Source organism: Nicotiana tomentosiformis, chromosome 3 (genome assembly GCF_000390325.3).
Source record: "Nicotiana tomentosiformis chromosome 3, ASM39032v3, whole genome shotgun sequence".
Taxonomy (NCBI): Eukaryota; Viridiplantae; Streptophyta; class Magnoliopsida; order Solanales; family Solanaceae; genus Nicotiana; species Nicotiana tomentosiformis.
Window position 1 is genome coordinate 43,987,716 of NC_090814.1, and position 14,422 is coordinate 44,002,137.

The 14,422-nt window shown below is 39.0% G+C and overlaps 1 long non-coding RNA gene across 1 annotated transcript; it reads left to right on the forward strand.

Annotated features, from left to right (window-relative positions):
* The first annotated feature begins 220 nt into the window (after positions 1-220).
* On the forward strand, positions 221-2,376 carry LOC104101164 (uncharacterized). The gene is made up of 3 exons (XR_011414688.1): positions 221-561; positions 633-798; positions 2,104-2,376. It is a non-coding gene; the product is annotated as an uncharacterized lncRNA (long non-coding RNA).
* Positions 2,377-14,422: the final 12,046 nt, after the last annotated feature.

Consider the following 14,422-nt stretch of genomic DNA (forward strand, 5'->3'; position numbering starts at 1 on the left):
TGTCTAGCAAGCGGTATTAGGCGCCATCACAATTCTGATAGGTATTTGGGTTGTAATAGTTAGTCTAAGAGTAGATTTACTCAAAAGTTGAATGGCGAGGATATTTAAAGTCATATACTCAAATGGAGGATAATTTCAAGTAATCTATATATCTATATAATTGAGGGACATAGCCCGGTGATATATATCTATATAATTAAGGGACATAGCCCGGTGATGTGGCACAACTCTCCGTCAGAATCCCCATTTATCTATTTTGTCATTTTTTTTGACATTTTTCCATCATTTTAAACTTTCTCTATTTACGATATTTACACATTAACTGCTAACATTTACCGCATGTCTCCGAAAGGACGCCAAAGCCACACTGAAAGACCTAAATTAAGTGTTTCCTCTCTTCTGCCAGTGTCCGTTCAAAGCGCAATGATTCCATCTATTGCCGATTCGCCGCAGGTTATGAAGTCTTCACCGTTGTCACCAGCCAAAGATGCATCTGCTTCAAGACCAGTTCAGACGGCCCGAAATTTTGACAAACGGAACAAATCACTCCCAAAGTTGAAGGTAATCTCTTTGTAGAAATCACGTATTTCCGAAGCAAATCAGAGTCTTATCTTTCTTCCTCACGTGCGTAGGGAATTTTCTCACAGTGTTTTCTCCCAATTGTAAGTCTTCCCGTTCATATGTATGTGTGTGTGATTCCTACAAGTCGAAGCCTTGACTCAGAAAAGGTCTACTACTCCATCTCCAATTGGAAGTATTTGGATAATATTGGTTCCCACTTGCCAACCCCTCTTGCAAGTAAGCCCATATTTTTACCGTCTCGTTCAGTCTAATTGATGATTATATTTTTTTCTGTGGAATTTTGTCAGGGATCATTTGTAAGAAAAATTTATGCGGAAGAGTCAAATTAGTGTTTTGTACTGTTTTGAGCATATGATGCAGTCCGGTAACTGATGGGGCTTCAAGTTACGTTCTTTTAGCTTTTTCTCTTTGCCTTCTGACGCTCAACTTATATACTCCATGTTTTATGAACTCTTCCCATCATTTCGTGAGTCTTCAGTAGACCAAGAACTATTATTTAATTTCAAATTGATAGAAGTACAAAAGATATGAATTCACATTGTTTTGCCAACATATGCAGAAACTATAATGTGCAATAATTCTCTATTTTTCAGTAGTAAAAGTTCACCTGGATTAAGATTGAGACTCAATCTGACTTGACAAAAAGGATTTGGTGATATCAATAAAAACTATTGTCTGCGTGCAATTTGTGCTTAAAAAGTAATCTCAACAAAGGTACCATATGTCAAGGATTCTTATCTGGACATTAACAGGATGCTTAGTGACTCTTGACAATTACTCTATTGCCAATCGTGGTGAATGGTGGGCTTACTAAGGATGGTATATGAATCTATACTCTAATAATCTATTCTCTTCTACTATTCAGTCCTATAGTCATATATTAGTGGTGAAATAATTTTTTAAGGTTGGATCTAGGCTTGCTATTCATTTTAGTCTGGGGAAGCTGGTATCATTGTGTGCTCGCCAATTCGATTATGTACCTGTGAAAATTATCGCTCCTGAAGAACTATGTAGCTTCCTTCTAACTAAATAGTTATTCTTTTGGTTCCTGTTACCTGTTTTTTGTTTCTCAAATTTCTGCTGCTTTGATAGCTTTTATACGCATCCTGATGTGCTCTGTTCCTGTGATTGTTTTAAGCTGTCAAAGCCATTGTTCGTAATGCCAAGGTTCGTCATACCATTTTTCCGTTATCATGGAATTAAGTGTGTTTTAGTAGGTGTATCTTTTGTTTGGACTGACCATCTATATCTTTCCTTTAAAGGATATCAAATATAAGTCTAATAGAACTTCTATACATGCGTATAATACATTTCATAATAGAATTTTCTAAAATCGCCTGATTGTGCAAATAGCGTCAAGCAGCATCGTTAACGGTTAGAAGATAGCATTGGTTCCTATCCTTTGTTACTCAAATTGGATCTATATTTGTGACTTTCATGGTAGTTTTCTGTTTTTTCTTACTTTAGTATTTTTTTGGCTTATTACCTCAGTATTTTCCCCTGATTTGAATATCTCTTCAGGATGTGGAATGGCGGACTCAATATCTCATCATGCGACTTATCCTATTCAAATTGTGAAGAAGATATCAATGGAATTGAAGGCAACAACTCAAGAAAGAATTAGCAGTTCGTGAGAGGTTTGCTTTGAGTATTACTCCTTGAAATTTCTTTCCTTGACCATTTGGTTTCTATATGTATTCTTCTATATCACCAAGCTAACATTAGTGACAAACAAGAACATGTTATTGGCATTCAGTCCAGCAATAAATCATGTACTTCTCCTTCTCTACTTAATTTTTGGGTGATTTCTTGTGTGTTATGAAAGTCTGCTAACTGATCAGCAAAATAGATATTAGCCCAGAAATCAAACATAGTGGGATATGAGAAAGAAAGGATAATATTATCGTGTGAAAGGAATAGCTGTATTTCAAGATCTTAGAAAAAGCATTTTGAGATTTGGGCTGCTGGGATTAGAATAAGGAGAAAAAAATGGGATAGAGAATTATGGAATTGTTGTATTTGACGTGATACAGAGTATTGATCTTTCCTGCATTTCCAATTTATTTCCTTTTCTTTTTCGTTTTTCCCTTTCGTATTTAGTTTTTGAGTTTTTATTCAAGAGAACAAAAATGATGTCAATCTTATCAAACATAAGTCACTACAATTTATATATTTTATTACTAGGACTAGGAATCTCAATACTAAGAAAAAGCTTTGGAGAAAAAGGCGTTAGAGAAAGAAAAAAACGAGCAACATCTCAAGTCTATATCCCAAATTTTTACATTAGCATCGTTCTCTCTCTTAGTTTCTTATCTTATTCTTTTGGTTTTATGTTTTTATTCAGGTTCACATATGTTGACCTAAAAGAGTTGTGTCATATTTCATTTCAAATATTTCTTACATATTCGTTTTGTCAAAATATATTGTCAACAGCATCATGAAAGGACGGTGTGTCAATTTGTTTTCTTATTCTTCTTTTGTGAAGAGAAAAGATGCATTAAATAGGGAGAAACAAGTAAAAAGAAAATGACAAAAAAGAAATTAAGAAAAAAGAGAACATAATAAAACGAAAAAAGAAGATGGACGTGCACGAACATAATAAAACGAAAGATGCACATAGGTATTTGATCATGTTAGTTTCGATTGCTTCTCCTTTATTTTTTTAAAGTACCAAATTTGAAAGGTTAACAAAACACTTATTTCGAACCGGTTGGAGTAACTTTTAAATTATGGAGAGAGGATCAAATCTCACATTTCATTTACAACACAACATTTTAGTTTAAAACCAGTTGGAGTATCTATGTGCACACAATTTTTAGTTTAAAACCAAATCTCACATTTACAACACAACTTTTGATCACTCTTCTTCATTACTCCTTACATTCCAAAATTTTCATTTCAGAGTTGGTTTTTCTTTGTTATGAAATATGTTCATATATTTAGGGATGCATGAGAAGGCAAAAAACGCTCACGTTCTTAATAACTTAAAACATATTATTTAAGAATACTTCAAAAATACAGTTGTGAAAAAATAAATTTAACTTCTCAAATGGTAACGAATTGAGAAATTAATCAACTTTTAAATTTATTAATATTTTTAATGATCGCGTAAAGCGCGGCTAATTATTACTAGTTTCTAATAGTAAAGGCACAAGCATGACTCTTTTCCATATTATTATTCATAGAACGGTAAAATAAAACAAAACCTATATGTATTTAAATTCTTGTGTCGATAAAAACTTTAGTAGCTTCACATTAAGGTTGGAAAAAAAACCATATTTGTAAAATCTCGCATACCTCACTTGAGATTTTGGCTTGTAACTTATACCTTCCCTGTGATTTCAGACAATACACAAAACCCACTCGTTACATGGTTGTTATAACAAAACCATTTTGTGACTTAATATTGGACAAGTTTGCCCCTAAAGTGTTATTTTCCTTTTTCAGCTTTGTTTTGTATGTCAAAACTAAATAATTTTTTTAAGTTCTTTTATCACTTGATGAACCGATAAAGTATATTCATGCCCCTCGATTTCATGAAATTATATTTATGCATAAAGAATGATGTCAACATGTTTGCAGATGCATTTGGTTTTCTTCCATTGCCTACCTGTACGTGAACATTTGCAGATATTTTAAAGAAAATAGCTGTGGCTGAAGGAAAAGCTTCATAAAATCGAATAGGAATTCTTACCCTCAAACTATAAGATATCATCATCTGATAATGTTAGACAAATGAATTGATGAGACTTTATCATGCAATTCATCAAGGATGACTGCTGGTGTAGGCAGTTAAAATGTTAAGAGTCTAAATCAATAAAATGACTAAGATTATATTCTAGATAGATTAGTCAAATTAAATAAATATTGTGAGAAAATAGAATTGGATGAATTATATAAGGCAATATATATATAGATTAATTAGTAAATGAATCCAACAAATGATAAATATGGCTTTTAAACCAATTACTTTTAAGTTGAAATAAGCTAAAACAAGCTAAAAGTTATAAATTGGTTGTAACGACCCGATCAATCGTTTTATGTATTTGAGCTTCGCTTCCCCTTTTTTATGCTTCACACATGTGTAATTTTGACTTTATGACTTGCGGGGTTGATTGTTTTCGTTTCAGGAAGGTTTTGGGTCAATTTAGATCCTTTTGTTCTTGACTTAGAAGCTTAAGTTATAAATATTGACCAAAGTTTGACTTTTGCCTCGGAACGGTATTTTGATGGCTCTGATAGGTTCGTATCGTAATTTTGGATTGGGGCATATGCCCGGAATAGAATTCAAAAGGTCCCTAGGTTGATTTGACTAGTTTAGCCAAAAGCTGGCAATTTGAGGTTTAAAAGATTTTTCAAATTTGACCGTTGGTTGACTTTTGGCTATCGGGTTTGAAATTTAATTTTGGGATTTGAAATATGTCTGTTATGCTATTTCGAACTTGTTTGCAAAATTTGATGTCATTTGGAGTTCATTTGATAGGTTTCGGACTCTTGGTTGCAATTCTAGAGGTTCTTGAACTTCTCTTTGAAATCCATACGTTTTGATGTTCGATTCGTAGTTCTAGATATTATTTTTGTGTTCGATCACGTGAGCGAGTTGGTATGATATTTTTAGACTTGTGTGGATATTTAATTTCAAGCCCTGAGGGCGCGGGTAAGTTTCAGAAAGGTTTGGACTGAAAACAGGTTGCTGGTGCTGCAGTTATCGCAATTGCGAGCACCAACTTCAGAATTGCAAACATGACAGGGGGGACTCAGGTGTCGCAATAGCGATGCCTGGTTCGCATTGGCAAAGTCTAGACATAGTAGGGGTAGGTCGCAATTGCGACCTTTTTGTCGCATTTGCAAGGAGGGCAGACTTTACATTTGCGAAGTCTGTGTCGAAATTGCGATACCTCATGGGCTTGACAGCTGCCGCATTTGCGAGGTTTTCTTTGCAATTGCGAGGGTTTGCAATTGTGAATCCAATGTTGCAATTGCAACAGTTGCAGCTGAACAAAAGGACTAGGTGTCGGGATTTCATATCATTTTCTCTCATTTTAGAATTCTAGACTCGGTAGGAGGTTATATGGAGGGGATTTTTATATACAAACATTGGGTAAGTGATTCTAATCAATTTTCAATTATATTTCATGATTATATCTTAGATTTAACATCAAATTTATAAGAATCAAGGAGGAAATTTAGGGATTTTCTTCAATGTTTTAAAAAATGATGATTTGAGTTTTGAGAGTCGATTTGGACTCGAATTTGAAAACAAAACACATATATGTAGTCGTGGTATGGGTAGTCAAAATCTACCCTTGGACCCGTATTTTGACCGGACGGGCCCGGAATTGACTTTTATTTACTTTTTGATAAATGTGTAAAGATCATGTCTTTATCGATCGTAATTAGTTTCCCTTGCATTGTTTGATGATATTAAGTCATTTTTTGTTAGATTTGAGTCGTGTGGAGGTAAATTTTAGGGAAAAAGCTATTTTTAACGGTTGATTTGGCCTAGTTGAAGTAAATATCTTGCCTAACTTTGTGTGGGGAACTACCCCTTACGATTTGAATTGATTTTGTTAATTGCACTATGTGGAAGATGTGTACACGAGGTGACGAATGTGTACACGGGTTTTATGTGGTATTTTGACTGGTGTAAACTTTTAAACTTCTTCCATGCTTTTAATTGAATTTGTTATAACATGTTACACCTTTCATTGTTAAATTTACCCTCACAAGCTCTAATTGACGTTGTTAGCATTTGTTCTATCCTTTATAATTACTATTGCTCTTATATGCTTTAGTTGAAGTTGCTACCTTCCTTATTGTGTTATTACCCCTTCTTTTGCTGATTTTCTCTCACTTGAAGTTCCTATTTCCTGGAATATTTTCTTGTTGGGTTATTGATTTTGAAGTTGTGAAAGCCATTATCACAATGAGGTTGAAGTTGTTAATCGTTAAGATATCTTTCCTTGTTGAGTATTCCTCATCCATTTGTTGTTATTGAGATTTTTGCATATATTGTGATTGATCCATGGGCTATATGTTATGGTAACATTGGTATTATTAATTTTTGCAAGTGTTGTGGCATATGGGCACATGTGGTGCGAGTGAATTATTGTATTTTGATATTGATACGCATTCAGTGGTACAAGAAAAAGGGTTGATACCCATGCGGTGAGATAAAATGGGGTTTATACGCGCATTTCTAGTAAGAGAATTACTTGAAGTCACATGGTGAGATAAGGGGGCTAAAACACGTGTAGCTATTTTGGGAAAATGGTTTTAAAAATAAATGCAAGGCTGACGTGGTGATATTAGAAAAGATTATTGAAATTGTGAAATGTGAATATGAGGCATGGTACCTCAGTTGTGATTCTTGTTGTACATTCTATGTTAAAAAGGCTTGTTGGTTGAACAGTTCTTGTTTTTTCCTTCATTGTCTTACTCGTATTTGTCCTTATTTGATTACTTGTTGTACTTATCATGTGTTCACTTCTCATTGACTTTCTTCCCTTAAATTATGTTATTAGCCTACATTATTATACCACTGTTGTCATTCATTTCCTCATTTTCTATTATCGGTCTTTATTATTCTCTGTTCAATTTATCTTGTCCTAGTAGGTGTCCTGACATAGCCTCGTCACTACTCTACCTAGATTAGGCTTGATACTTACTGAGTACCGTTGTGGTGTACTCATACTATGCTTTTCACATATTTGTGCAAATCCAGGTAGATCTGCTTGTGTCGGACCCTAGTGATCATTAAGCTATTTTCAGAGACTTCAAGGTATATCTGCCCGACGCTCGCAAGCCTCGGAGTCCCTTTACTGTTTATGCTCTATTCAGATAGTGTTGTATTAGATATTTTTGTACGCTTATTTATAGCTTATGATTCAGTCTCACCGGGTTTTGGGAATATTGTATTGTGGTTCTATATTGAAGTTATTATGAGACTTATCAGCTTTATTTCATGTTTTAGTCATTGTTTCTGTCATATCCTCGTGTATGTTAGGCTTACCTAGTCTTAGAGACTAGGTGCTATCACAGCATCCTAAGGTGGGAATTTGGGGTTGTGACAAGTTGGTATCAAAGCTCTAGGCTCATAGGTATTACGAGTCATAAGCAAGTTTAGTAGACTCTTGCGGATCGGTACATAGACGTCTGTAATTATCTTCGTGAGGCTACAAAACTATTACGAAATTCCACTTCTTTCATTCCTTATCGTGCAAATTTGTTGACTTTGAAATCTGAATCTTTGTCTTTCTATTCTCTTACAGATGGTGAGGACATGCACTGCTGGATTAAGTGATCAGACACCCGCGCCCCATATGGTAGAGTCACGCGAGGCTGGGGCAGAGTCCGAGGAGAGGAACATGCTGCAGCCAGAGCACCTACACGAGCAGCGACTGAGGAGCTGCCAGTAGCTCCGGTTAGGGGACAGGAGACGCCCGTTATTGCCCCTGGACTTCAGGAGTGTCACGACCCCAATTTTCCTTCGTAGGGTATCGTGATAGCACCTAGTCTTTAAGACTAGGTAAGCCTAACATTTTGCGGAATTAATGAATATAAAACTTAACTCAAATCTCAACACATGAAATATAAATACAATACGCGATTCAATTAATTTGCAACTCAGAGTAAAAAGAAGTCACAAGCTTCCAAGAGAAAATACTAAGTGTCTCTATACATCAGAGTTTAAGAAGAATAAGGAAAACAACATAGCAAGGATAGAGGGGGACTCCGAGGTCTGCGGACGTTGGCAGATATAACTTGAAGTCTCCACATACAGTCCAGCTCACTGGTATCTGGTCTGGTTGGAAGAACCTGGATCTGCATAAAACGATGTGCAGAAGTGTAGTATGAGTACACCACAATAGTACCCAGTGAGCGTCAAGCCTAACCTCGGTAGAGTAGTGATGAGATCAGGTCAGGGCCCTACTGGAATAAAAGAAAATGAGGCAGAAAATATAACAATACAATGAAATGAATGAGAAATGAACAACGAGAAATTTCAGAAAGGTAACAGCATTGCAAATAGAGGTAAACAACAGAGGTGCTCCCGAGGTACCGCCTTGTAGCCCCAAAAGTAAATACACAAAAGGGGGGATCTCCCGAGGTACCGCCTCGTAGTCCCAAATATAAATATGCAACATGGGATCTCTTGAGGTACCACTTCGTAGTCCCAAAAGTAAATACACAACAGAGGATCTCCCAAAATACCGCCTCGTAGTCCCAAAAGTAAATATGCAATAGGGGATCTCCCGAGGTACCGCCTCGTAATCCCAAAAGTAAATACCCGATAGGGGGAGCTCCCGAGGTACCTCCACGTATTCCCAAAAGTAAATATGTAACTCATAACCTATGGAACAACGAATTTACAGCAAGGAATCATACAGTTAAAGACCGAATATAGGATCACAGAGGCAAGTAATTCAACTAAGCATGTTACAAAAATTTCAAGTAAAAGTTAAGACACGTAGACATGCGATACTAGGCTATCATGATAGCTACGCATGCTAAGGCAACTCGGTTAAGGAGTTTAAAAGAAGACTACTCAGCAAGAACCAAAATTTCCACATTTAGCCCGTGTACGCACTCTTCACCTCGCGTACACGTCGCTTACATATCACAAATTGTTACAACAGTACCAAATCCTAATGTGATTTCCCCCACACAAGGTTAGACAAGTCACTTACCTCAAATCTCACTCAATCAATCGATAAGAATGCCTTTCCCTCGACTTTTCGACTCCGAACGACCCAAATCTAGCCAAAAGTAATTGCATACTATAAATACGACTACAAGAAACTAATTTAAATAATAAATCTACGACTTTAGCAAAGAATCCAAAACTCAGCCCAAAAAGTCGACCCGGGGCCCACGTCTCAGAATCAGGTAAATGTCACAAAATAAGAACACCCATTCAATATCGAGTCCAACCACACCAAAATTACTCAAATCCGATACAAAATTCTCAATCAAAACCACAAAATTTGGCCTAAGGATTTTCCCACCCTTTTCACAGTTTTAACAACCCAAATCGTTAATTAAAGGAAGAAGTTAAAGACATAATCATGGAAATTAACCAAAACTAGGTAAGAATCACTTACCCCTATCACCCGAGTGAAAATCCCTCCAAGAATTGCCTCCCACCGAGCTCCCAAAATAAATTTTGTGTTATGAACTCAAACCCTCATTTTTGGAATATAATCTGCCCAGGCTTTTTGCTTTTGCGGTAAAAAATCCGCTTCTGCGGTGAAATCTCCGCACATGCGGAGTTCACTTAAACTTCCAAACTCCGCACCTGCGCGCAATCATCCACATCTGTAGAAGCACTTCTGCGATCTCTCATCCGCTTCTGCCGGGGCGCATCGGCGCAAGCACATCCGCTTCTACGGATATGCCCCCCAAGCACTCGTCTGCTTCTGCGTTCCATCTTCTGCAGAAGCGACTCCGCTTCTGGGGCCTTCACGTCGCACCTACGACCACTATCTATCCTCACCATCCCTGCATCTGCGATTGCCCGCTCGCTTCTGCGAGCTCGCACCTGTGGTCAATCTTGCGCAGGTGCGATTGTACCATAACTGGTGCCTTCAGCCATTCACACAAGTCCAAATTAGTCCGTTAACCTCCTGTAATCCACCCGAGGCCCCCGAAACCTCAACAAAATATACCAACCAGTCCTAAAGCATCTTACGAACTTAGTTGAGCCCTTAAATCACATCAAGCAATGCTAAAAATACGAATTGCGCATCGATTCAAGCCTAATGAACTTTAAAACTTCAAACCTCTACATATGATGCCGAAACCTATCAAATCAAGTCCGATTGACCTAAACTTTTGCACACAAGTCATAATTGACATTACAGATTTACACTAACTTTCAAAATCAAAAACCGACCCCGATATCAAAAAGTCTACTCCCGGTCAAACTTCGCAAAATCATCCAATTCTCAAACTTTCGCCAGTTGGCGCTAAAATGACCTACGGACCTCCAATTCAATATCCGAACATGCTCTTGAGACCAAAATTACCCTACGGAGCTATTGGAACTGTCGAAACTCCATTTTGGAGTCGTCTTCACATAATTCAAGCTATGGTTAATTCCTAGAACTTAAACTCCCAATTTAGGGACTCTGTGTCCCATGTCACTCCGAAACCAAAAACAAATCCTTCCGGTAGTTACGTAACCACAAAATGAAATAAATGGAGCAATAATTAGGGGTTCGGGGCTAATACTTTCAAAACGACCGGTCTGGTCATTACATCCTCCCCCTCTTAAAACAAACGTTCGTCCTCGAACGAGTTTAGAGACATACTTGAAGTCGTAAAAAGATGAGGATAACTGCTGCACATATTATGATCGATTTCCCAAGTCGCCTCCTCGACCTAAAGACCCTCCACTGAACCTTCACTGAAGCGATGTTCTTTGTCCTCAACTTTCAAACCTGCATGTCCAAAATGGCCACCGGCTCTTCAACATAAGATAGATCCTTGTCCAACTGGACTGAGCTGAAGTTTAACACATGGGACGGATAGCCGTGATACTTCCGGAGCATGGAAACATGGAATACTGGATGAACATCAGAGAGACTAGGTGGTAGTGCAAGTCTGTAAGCCACCTTTCCAACCCTTTCGAGAATTTTAAAAGGCCTGATATACCTAGGGCTCAACTTGCCCTTCTTTCTGAACCTCATAACACCCTTCATGGGTGAAACCCAGAGCAAGACCCGCTCCCTAACCATGAATGCAACGTCGCAAATCTTCCGATCCACATAACTTTTCTGCTTGGATTGGGCTGTACGAAGTCGATCCTGAATCAATTTAACCTTTTCCAAGGCATCTTGAACCAAGTCTGTACCCAATAGCCTAGCCTCGCCCGGCTCGAACCAACCCACTAAAGACCGGCACTGTCTACCATACAAAGCCTCATACGGTGCCATCTGAATGCTCGACTAATAATTGTTGTTGTAGGCAAACTCCGCAAGTGGCAAGACCTGATCCCAAGAACCCCCAAAATCCATCACACACGCACGAAGCATATCCTCAAATATCTGAATAGTGCGCTCGGACTGTCCGTCCGTCTAAGGGTGAAATGATGTACTCAACTCCACCCGAGTACCCAACTCACACTATACAACTTTCCAAAACCGTGATGTAAACTGCGTACCCTGGTCAGAGATGATAGATACCGGTATGCCATGAAGCCTCACAATCTCGCAAATGTAAACTTGAGCCAGCTGCTCCGAAGAGTAAGTAGTAACCACATGAATGAAATGAGTTGACTTGGTCAATATATCCACAATCACCCAAACTGCATCAAACTTTCTCTGAATCTGTGGGAGCCCAACAACGAAATCCATAGTGATCCGCTCCTATTTCCACTCTGGAATCTCTAGTTTTTGAAGCAATCCACGCAGTCGTTGATGCTCATACTTCACCTGCTGACAATTTAGGCAACGTGCTACATATTCCACTATGTCCTTGTTCATCCGCCTCCACCAATAGTGCTTCCTCAAATCCTGATACATCTTCATGGCACCTGGATGAATGGAGTACCACGAACTATGAGCCTCCTGGAGAATCAACTCATGCAAATCATCTACATTAAGCACAGATAGCCTGCCCTACATCCGTGATACACCATCATCTCCAATAGTGACTTCCTTTGCATCACCGTGCTGAACCGTGTCCTTAAGGACAAGCAGATGAGGGTCATCGTACTGACGCTCCCTGATACGATCATAAAGAGAAGACTGAGAAACCACACAAGCCAAAACTCTACTCGGCTCAGAAACATCCAATCTGACAAACTTGTTGGCCAAGGCCTAAACATCCAAGGTTAAAGGCCTCTCTGCTACTGGTAGATATGCTAAACTGCCCAAACTCTCTGCCTTGCAACTCAAGGCATCGGCCACCACCTTGGCCTTCCCAGGATGATAGAGAATGGTGATGTCATAATCCTTAAGCAGCTCCAACCATCTCCGCTGTCGCAAGTTAAGATCCTTCTGTTTAAATAGATGTTGTAGACTCTGGTGATCGGTGAAAACCTCACAAGGGACACCATACAAATAATGCTGCCATATCTTCAAGGCATGACCAATAGCTACTAACTCGAGGTCGTGGACAAGATAATTCTTCTCATGCACCTTCAGTTGTCTAGATGTGTAGGCAATCACCCTACAGTCCTGCATCAACATCGCGCCCAGACCAATGCACAACGCATCACAATATACCGTATAGGACCCCGATCATGTAGGAAACACTAACACCGGGACTGTAGTCAAAGCAGTCTTGATCCTTTGAAAGCTCTCCTCACAATCCTCGGCTCACCTGAACAGAGCACCCTTCCGGGTCAACCTGGTCATAGGTGCTGCAATAGACGAGAAACCCTCTACCAATCGACGCTAATACCCCGCCAAGCCAAGAAAACTCCGGATCTCCGTAGCTGAGGACGGTCTTGGCCAACTCTGCACTGCTTCAATCTTCTTCAGATCTACCTTGATCCTCTCACTCGACACCACATAACCCAAAAATGCCACTGACTCTAGCCAGAATTCACACTTCAAAAATTTTTCATACAACTTCTTCTCCCTCAAAGTCTGAAGCATAATCCTCAGGTGCTGCTCATGATCCTCCCGACTCAGGGAGTACACCAGAATGTCGTTAATAAACACAATGACTAAAGAGTCAAGTAAGAGCTGAAATACACTATTCATCAAGTGCATGAATGCTACTGGGGCATTGGCTGGCCTAAAAGACATCACGAGGAACTCGTAATGACCATACTGAGTCCTGAAAGCGTTCTTCGGGATATCTGGCTCCCGAATCTTCAACTGATGATAGGCTGAACGCAAGTTGATCTTAGAGAACACTCTGGCACCTTGAAGTCGATCAAATAGTTCATCAATACATGGCAATGGATACATGTTATTCACTATAACCTTGTTCAACTAGCGATAATCAATACACATTCGCATAGAACCATCCTTCTTCTTTACAAAAAAGACAGGAGCAATCCAAGGCGATACACTGGGCCAAATGAAGCCCTTATTGAGCAAATCTTGCAACTGTTCCTTTAATTCTTTCAACTCTGCTGGGGCCATACGATAAGATGGAATAGAAATGGGCTGAGTACCCAGTAACAAATCAATGCTAAAGTAAATATCCCTGTGGGGAGGCTTGCCCGGAAGATCCACCGGGAATACATCTGAATAGCCTCTCACTACCAGAACAAACTCGACGGTAGGTGTATCAACACTAACATCCCTCACATATGCCAGATACACATCACACCCCTTTTCAACCATTCGCTGAGCCTTAAGAAATGAGACAACCCTGCTAGGAACATGATCTAAGGTACCTCTCCACTCTAGCCGCGGTAGACCTGGTATAGCCAACATCACCATCTTAGAATGACAATCAAAGATAGTGTGATAGGGCGACAACCAGTCCATGCCCAAAATAACATCGAAATCTACCATACTGAGAAATAATAAATCATCTTTGGTCTTAAAACCACTAAGAACAATCAAACATGATCGATACACACGGTCAACAACAATAGAATTACCCACAGGTGTAGATACATAGACAGGTGAACTCAGATAATCATAGGATATACCCAAATATGGAGAAAAATAAGATGACACACAGGAATAAGTGGAGCCTGGATCAAATAAGAGTGATGCATCTCTATGATAGACCAGAACAATACCTGTGATGATAGAATCTGATCCAACTGCCTCCGTCCTAGCAGGAAGGGCATAATATCTGGCCTAGCCTCCCCCTCTAGACGACCTCTACCTGTCTGACCTCCACCTCTAGCTGGCTATGCAGGTGGGGT